At 37.3% G+C, this 6,746-nt stretch overlaps 1 non-coding gene across 1 annotated transcript; it reads left to right on the plus strand.

The window, feature by feature from the left end:
• The first annotated feature begins 292 nt into the window (after positions 1 to 292).
• LOC125590926 lies at positions 293 to 398 on the plus strand. Its single transcript, XR_007326925.1, has one exon. It is a non-coding gene; the product is annotated as a small nucleolar RNA R71 (small nucleolar RNA).
• Positions 399 to 6,746: the final 6,348 nt, after the last annotated feature.

Below are 6,746 nucleotides of genomic sequence, written 5' to 3' on the forward strand. Positions count from 1 at the left end.
ATGCCCGGCCGTAGCTTGCTCCATGCTGAAGACGTGCCCTTGGTTGTTTTTCAGTAGCTGATCAACCTTGGCAGCCAGCTCATCTATCTTCTGGGTGTCAAAACTGTTCCCTTTCTTGGAGCAATCACTCTCCTCGTTCTTATTGGCTGAGGTAGCAGACATGTTCTCAATCAGCTCAAACGCTCTATCAGTGGTCTGAGTCATGAAGTCTCCATTGCTGGCAGAGTTCATAGCACTCTGAATTTCCCAGTCAACTCCATCGTAGAAAATTTCCAAAAGGTAGTCGTCATCAAATCCATGGTGAGGACATTCTCTGCGATAGTCATTGAAGCGCTCCATGCGTCGCAGAAAGGCTCATCAGTGAGCTGTCTGAAGGAGGTGATCTTGTTCCTCAATGCAGCTGTTCTCGCCTTAGAGTAGAAATGGTTGAGGAATGCTGATCAGACATGTTCCCATGAAGTGAGAGAGCCGGTAGAGAGAGATTTCAACCACCGTCCAGCTTTTCCATCAAGAGAGAGTGAGAATAACATGCACCTGATGTAGTCTGGTGGAACACCATTCACGCGAGTGAAACTGCAGACTTTTTTGAAGCTCTCAATATGCTCCATTGGAATTTCTGTAGAGAGACCAGAGAACACTTTTCTCTGTACTAGACCGATAAAAGCAGGCTTGATCTCGAAGTCCTGCCTGGTGCAAGGTGGGGAAAAAATGGCAGAGCGCGTAGTAGGGATGTTACGCGGAAGGTTTCTCGTCCCGATCGGAACAGTCTGCACCTGCTATTCTTGCTGCTACTGAGCAGCTTGTTCCTGCGCTTGAATAGTCTGCTGTAACTGTTGCATCTACTGCTGCATGAGTGCCATTGCAGCAGTGAGATCATTCTGATTGGTGTGATCACCCATAGTGGTGTCGGTTTGCCTTGGTTGTTGACGATTTGTTCTTTCTAACCTTGCTAGCTCCTGGTTGGTAAGTGTAACCAATTCTCCTTGTGCGTTTCTCCGAGTATGTCTACTGGTCATGCACCTGGAAAATTAGTTACAACAAAAAGGATATAGCAAGTTAGAGGTCTTAGACTAAATAAATAATCGAAAAATAAAGGTAAAAAGATAGTCCCCGGCAACGGCGCCAAATTGATATTACGTGTATACGCACACCAATTAACCTAATGTGCACACTACCACAATCGAATGGTATGTCGATGTAGCACTTTAGGATCGAATCCACAGAGACCAACAATTACACTTTATCTTTATGGGATCAATACTTAGCTAAAACAATATGGGGGTTTTAAGATTTGAGGGTTTCGTGAGAAACAAGTAACAAGATTAATTAAGTATTCAGATAATTAAAATGCTATCCTAAGGTGGTTTGATCGGGTGTTAAGCAAGTGTGAGCCAAACAATTATTCAAGTTCAATTAAGATCAGGTCTAGAACTCGGATCACTCAAATAGAACAGTCCACTGTCGTGGTACTGCTCCCTATGCTGATCGATCTTGATACCTAAACTCTCGTTTGGATCAAAACGCGACAGCAAGCAATAGAGATCAAGTCCGATATGTTCACAAAACACCCTAACATCTACTTTCGCTGGTTAGGGATGCAATGCCCATTCATAACAGATCTAACAACCTATTACACGGTTAATGAAAAGGTTAAACCTAGGATCTAACATTAAGCGGCCAGTTTAATGCAAGCATTAAGAACAATTATGAATGAAGACAATCAATGGTTTCACTTATCTATGTTTAACTCACGGATCTAACACCTTAGACTAAGCAAGTTGACTACTCAGCCATAAACAGGGAAAACACAGAGACATAGACTGAATAATACATGTGTAGATAAAATAGAATAAGGGTTCAGGAGGTTCTTCTCTATGGTGAGAGAGATGGAGCCTTCTCCCTTTATAAAGTATCAAATCACAAATCTCTAAAAGTTCAAGTCTGGTTCCTTGTGTAAAAAGTAGCATAGAATGTCAAAAGAAAGAGAAAAATATCATATATCAAAGCCACAGGCGGCTGGGAGAAAAAGATGGGATAATTAAGGTAAATCCCGTAATGACTTGTAGTTTCCTTAAAAATCTCTGCCGCTGGAAAATGCACTTGGGTTGCTCCGCTCTATCCGGAACAGTCACTCGGGTTGCTCCGCTATCAGGAACAGTCACTCAGACTGTTCTGCGTGAAAATCTCCAGATTGCATTCTTTTCTGCATCTTTTTTTCCAACTGGTGCATCTCTCATCCAATGCAACTCCAGACCTGTAATGACTCGAAAAGGACTAAGAAGACTCGATAAAGACTAGAAAACCAATTAGAAAACATATATACAAGATGCCAAAAATACCATATATCAGTACCAGAGGGTATAGAGTTGAAAAACAAATCGAGTACTCGAGAACAACACTGTATAAAGTTGAATAAGTTACTTTATGGATTGAAACAATCAGGCCGAATGTGGTACAATAGGTTAAGTGAGTACCTAGAGAGAGAAGGATACAAGAATGATCTGATCAGCCTTTGTATCTTTAAAAAGAAATTTGGCCAGGGCTTTGTGATTATAGCAGTGTATGTTGATGATTTAAATATCCTAGGAACCGCTGGAGAGATTTTCCAAACAGTTGAATATCTTAAGAAAGAATTCAAGATGAAAGATCTTAAAAAAAAAACAAAGTTTTGTTTGGGATTATAGCTTGAGTACATAAGAGATGGAATCCTTGTGCATCAAATGGCATATACAGAAAAGTACTCAAGAGATTCAACATGGCCGAGTCTCACCCATTATCTAGCCCCATGGTCGTGAAGTCCCTCGGCCTGGACACTGATCCGTTCCGTTCTAAGATGGACGATAAAGATGTCCTTGGTCCCGAAGTGCCATATCTCAGTGCCATAGGAGCTTTGATGTATCTAGCTAGTCACACGACCATATATATGTTTTGCCGTGAATCTATTGTCTAGATTAAGCTCTTGTCCAACCCAAAGGCACTGGAACGGGATTAAACATGTTCTTCGTTACCTGCAAGGAACGAAAGACTTGAGTCTATTTTATACTAACCAAAACAAAAAAGGTTTAGTTGATTTTGCTGATGCAGGTTATCTTTCGGATCCACACAATTCTCGGTCACAGACAGACTATGTTTTCACCATGGTGGAACAACCATATCATGGCGTTCTATGAAGCAGACGATCGCGACCACATCTTCAAACCATTCAGAAATCTAGGCTGTTCATGAGGCCAGCCGCGAGTTGTTCAGAACATGGGGAGTAATACGTGTTGTACTCTTTTTCCTTCACCATGGTTTTGTGCCACTAGGTTTTCCTGGTAAAGTTTTAATGAGGGAACATCTAAAGCGTATTACAATCCCTGTATGGTTATGGCATCCAAGGGGAAGTGTTATAAATCATATTGTGGATGTCCATAACCGGCCCGGTTCATAACCGGCCCAATGCTAGAGAGAGAGAGAGTCGACTGTGAGGAGAGAGAGAGAGAATCGGCATCTTGCATTTTCCATATTAGATTATGATTTGTACTCTTTTCATATTTGTATTTCCTTTCTTTAGTCTTTCCATTATTGTATGACGGTGTAATTCCATATATATAAAGGGTTCCTTATGTTTATGAATAATACAGAAACATAGATTTTATTCTCTAGTTTCACCGCACCTAAACATTTTAGAGACAATGGAGTAAATATTTTGCATAGTCCACCACGTCACGTAAAACATTAAAGGCACTGAGTCCATCACTTTTAACTTAGTAGAGACACAACATTCGCGATATTGTCACGTTTCAGTTTAGGTATAGGTTTCCAGAGTTTCAGAAGAAACACACCACACATGTGTGATACTATGATATATAACTTTAAAAACAAAATTATGTTCTTGGGGCCATACCATACCTCGGGTTATATGCTATGCTTTCAAATTTCAATAGATGATTGGTAATTATTCTTCTTTTATGAAAGTCAAACTTATTTTTTTGTTCTATACTATATTTTTTTTTAATTTTTATTCTCCCGCATCACCCAGGAATGAGTTTTAAGTTTTATTTAACCACTAGATCCTGATCCGCACGCCAGCGCGGATATGAATTTTCAGTTTTTTAATTATTTATTTTATTAAATGATGTATTTATAAAATTCATTCATATTATATTCATTAAGTAAATATTTTTTTTTTTGCATCTTAAACTATCTATTTTTATACGAATTTGTGATATCATTTAAAAAATATAAAAAATGAGTATACATACTTAATTAGATAATTGTAAAAACATAAATTTTTCTTTCGTTTGCGATATCATATAAATAATGATCCGTCCAGTTAACAAAAATCATGATTTTTTTTTTATGTGTAATTTTTTTTTTTGACCATTTCCTAAAAACTATATTAAATTTTACATATTTTAATTATAATATTTTTAATATCTTTACCTTTTTATTTGAAATGCAACTCAATATTTTTTTAAAAATTATAACAAAATATTTAAAAAATATTTTTAGAATTTGTTTGAAAAATATGAAAATTGCATTTTAAATTAAAATTATCCTAAAATATGATAAGTTTTAATGTAAACGAAAACTCAAATTATGTCAAAAATAATTATATTCAATGATAATAACAATTTAAATTGATTATTTTAAAAAAAATACATTTACAAAATATTGTTTGAAAGAAAATTCATTTCTCTTTCAAATATAAAATGAAAATATTATAAGTAAATAATAAAAAATATAAATAAAAACCATAAATTTAGCAAATGACAACTGAGTTATATTATGCTAAAATTTTATTTCTAACAATTTAGCAAATGACAAATGAGTTATGAGCAAATAATACCATATAATTTTTAAAAACATAGTCATTCTTAAATATTTTTTGAATAAATAAATATTTTTTAATTTAATCAACTGAAAATAATATCCGTACAATTGTGTGAGTCAAATTCTAGTTTTATTGATGCATGTTATATATTAGTGATGTATGTTTAAGTAACATTTTAATGATGCACGTTTTTTAAAATATACATTATTAAAATTATGCACGTAAAGATAACCACTACAAGAAAACAGCGGTATTCTGACGGACATTCCGACGGAAAATGAAATCCTCGGAATATACCGAGGAATTTCCGAGGAAATTCCGAGGAAACAAAAAATTGGGGTTCCTCGGAATTTCCTCGAAATATACCGACGGAATTCCGAGGAAACCTCAGTCCGTCGGAATATTCCGAGGAAATTCCGAGGAACAATGTGTTCCTCGGAAAAAATCGATGAATTCCGAGGAAATATTATAGCCGTTGGAGAGCCGTTGGGGGATTTTACAAAATTCCGAGGAAATTCCGACGAACTAGCCTTTTCCGTCGGAATTTCCTCGGTATGTCGGCAGAATTTAATCTATATAAACAAGCACTCCTCTTCCTCTTCATTCACTCCATATCTTCATCCTCCCTCTTACTCTATTTACACACGAATTTGATTCATAAAAAATATGTCTTCTTCAAATTATTTCCGTTCTTGGATCGATCGACCTCATTTGGATCCGAACACGAGATTGCTTACGGAAGAATACCAACGAGGTATAACCGAATTCATGGGGTTAGTTCACCGACAACCGGAAGCAAAAACAGGTAAGTTAAGATGTCCTTGCTCTAATTGTAAAAATAGAAAGGTTATTAAAGAGTGGGATGTTTGGACTCATCTATATTTGAGTGGGTTTACACGAAGTTACAAAATTTGGTATCATCATGGGGAAACTGATTATGAACATGGTAGTACTAGCGAACCTCAGCCAGCGGTTAGATTAGAAGAACCAATTAGAACGGATGTAGATTATGGTGTAGGTACTGAGCAGATGGTAAATGATCATTTTAGAGGGGAAGATTTACCCAATGCAGAAGCTAGGAGATTTTATGATATGTTGGATGCTGGAAAGCAACCATTGTACGAAGGTTGCAGAGATGGTCATTCAGCTTTATCATCTGCTACAAGATTGATGGGCATTAAAACAGATTATAATTTGGCTGAAGACTGTGTGGATGCGATTGCTGATTTTGTAAAAGGTATTCTACCCGAGGATAATGTAGCTCCTGGTTCATACTACGAGGTTCAGAAACTCGTAGCTGGTCTTGGTTTATCGTATCAGGTAATAGATGTATGCAGCGACAACTGCATGATTTATTGGAGGGCGGATGAACAGCGGGTTACATGCAAATTTTGTGGAAAGCCTCGTTATAAAGATACGAGTGGAAGAGTTCCAGTGCCATATAAAAGGATGTGGTATTTACCTTTGACGGAAAGGTTGCAGAGGTTGTATCTGTCTGAACGCACAGCGCAACCAATGAGATGGCATGCGGAGCACTCAACAGATGGTGAGATCAGACATCCTTCAGATGCAAAAGCGTGGAAGCATTTCCAATCAAAGTATCCCGACTTTGCGTATGAGAGAAGAAATGTCTACCTTGGATTATGTACTGATGGTTTTAGTCCGTTTGGCAAGAGTGGAAGACAATATTCTCTATGGCCCGTCATTCTTACACCATACAACCTCCCCCCAAACTTGTGCTTGCGACGAGAGTTTTTGTTCCTCTCGATTCTCGTTCCCGGACCAGAGCATCCTAAGAGATCACTTGATGTGTTTCTTCAGCCACTAATATATGAGTTGCAACAACTATGGGCTCAAGGTGCTGAAACATACGATGTTTCGTGTAAAGAAAACTTTCAAATGCGGGCAGTACTAATGTGGACAATAAGTG

Source organism: Brassica napus, chromosome C7 (genome assembly GCF_020379485.1).
Source record: "Brassica napus cultivar Da-Ae chromosome C7, Da-Ae, whole genome shotgun sequence".
Lineage (NCBI taxonomy): Eukaryota > Viridiplantae > Streptophyta > Magnoliopsida > Brassicales > Brassicaceae > Brassica > Brassica napus.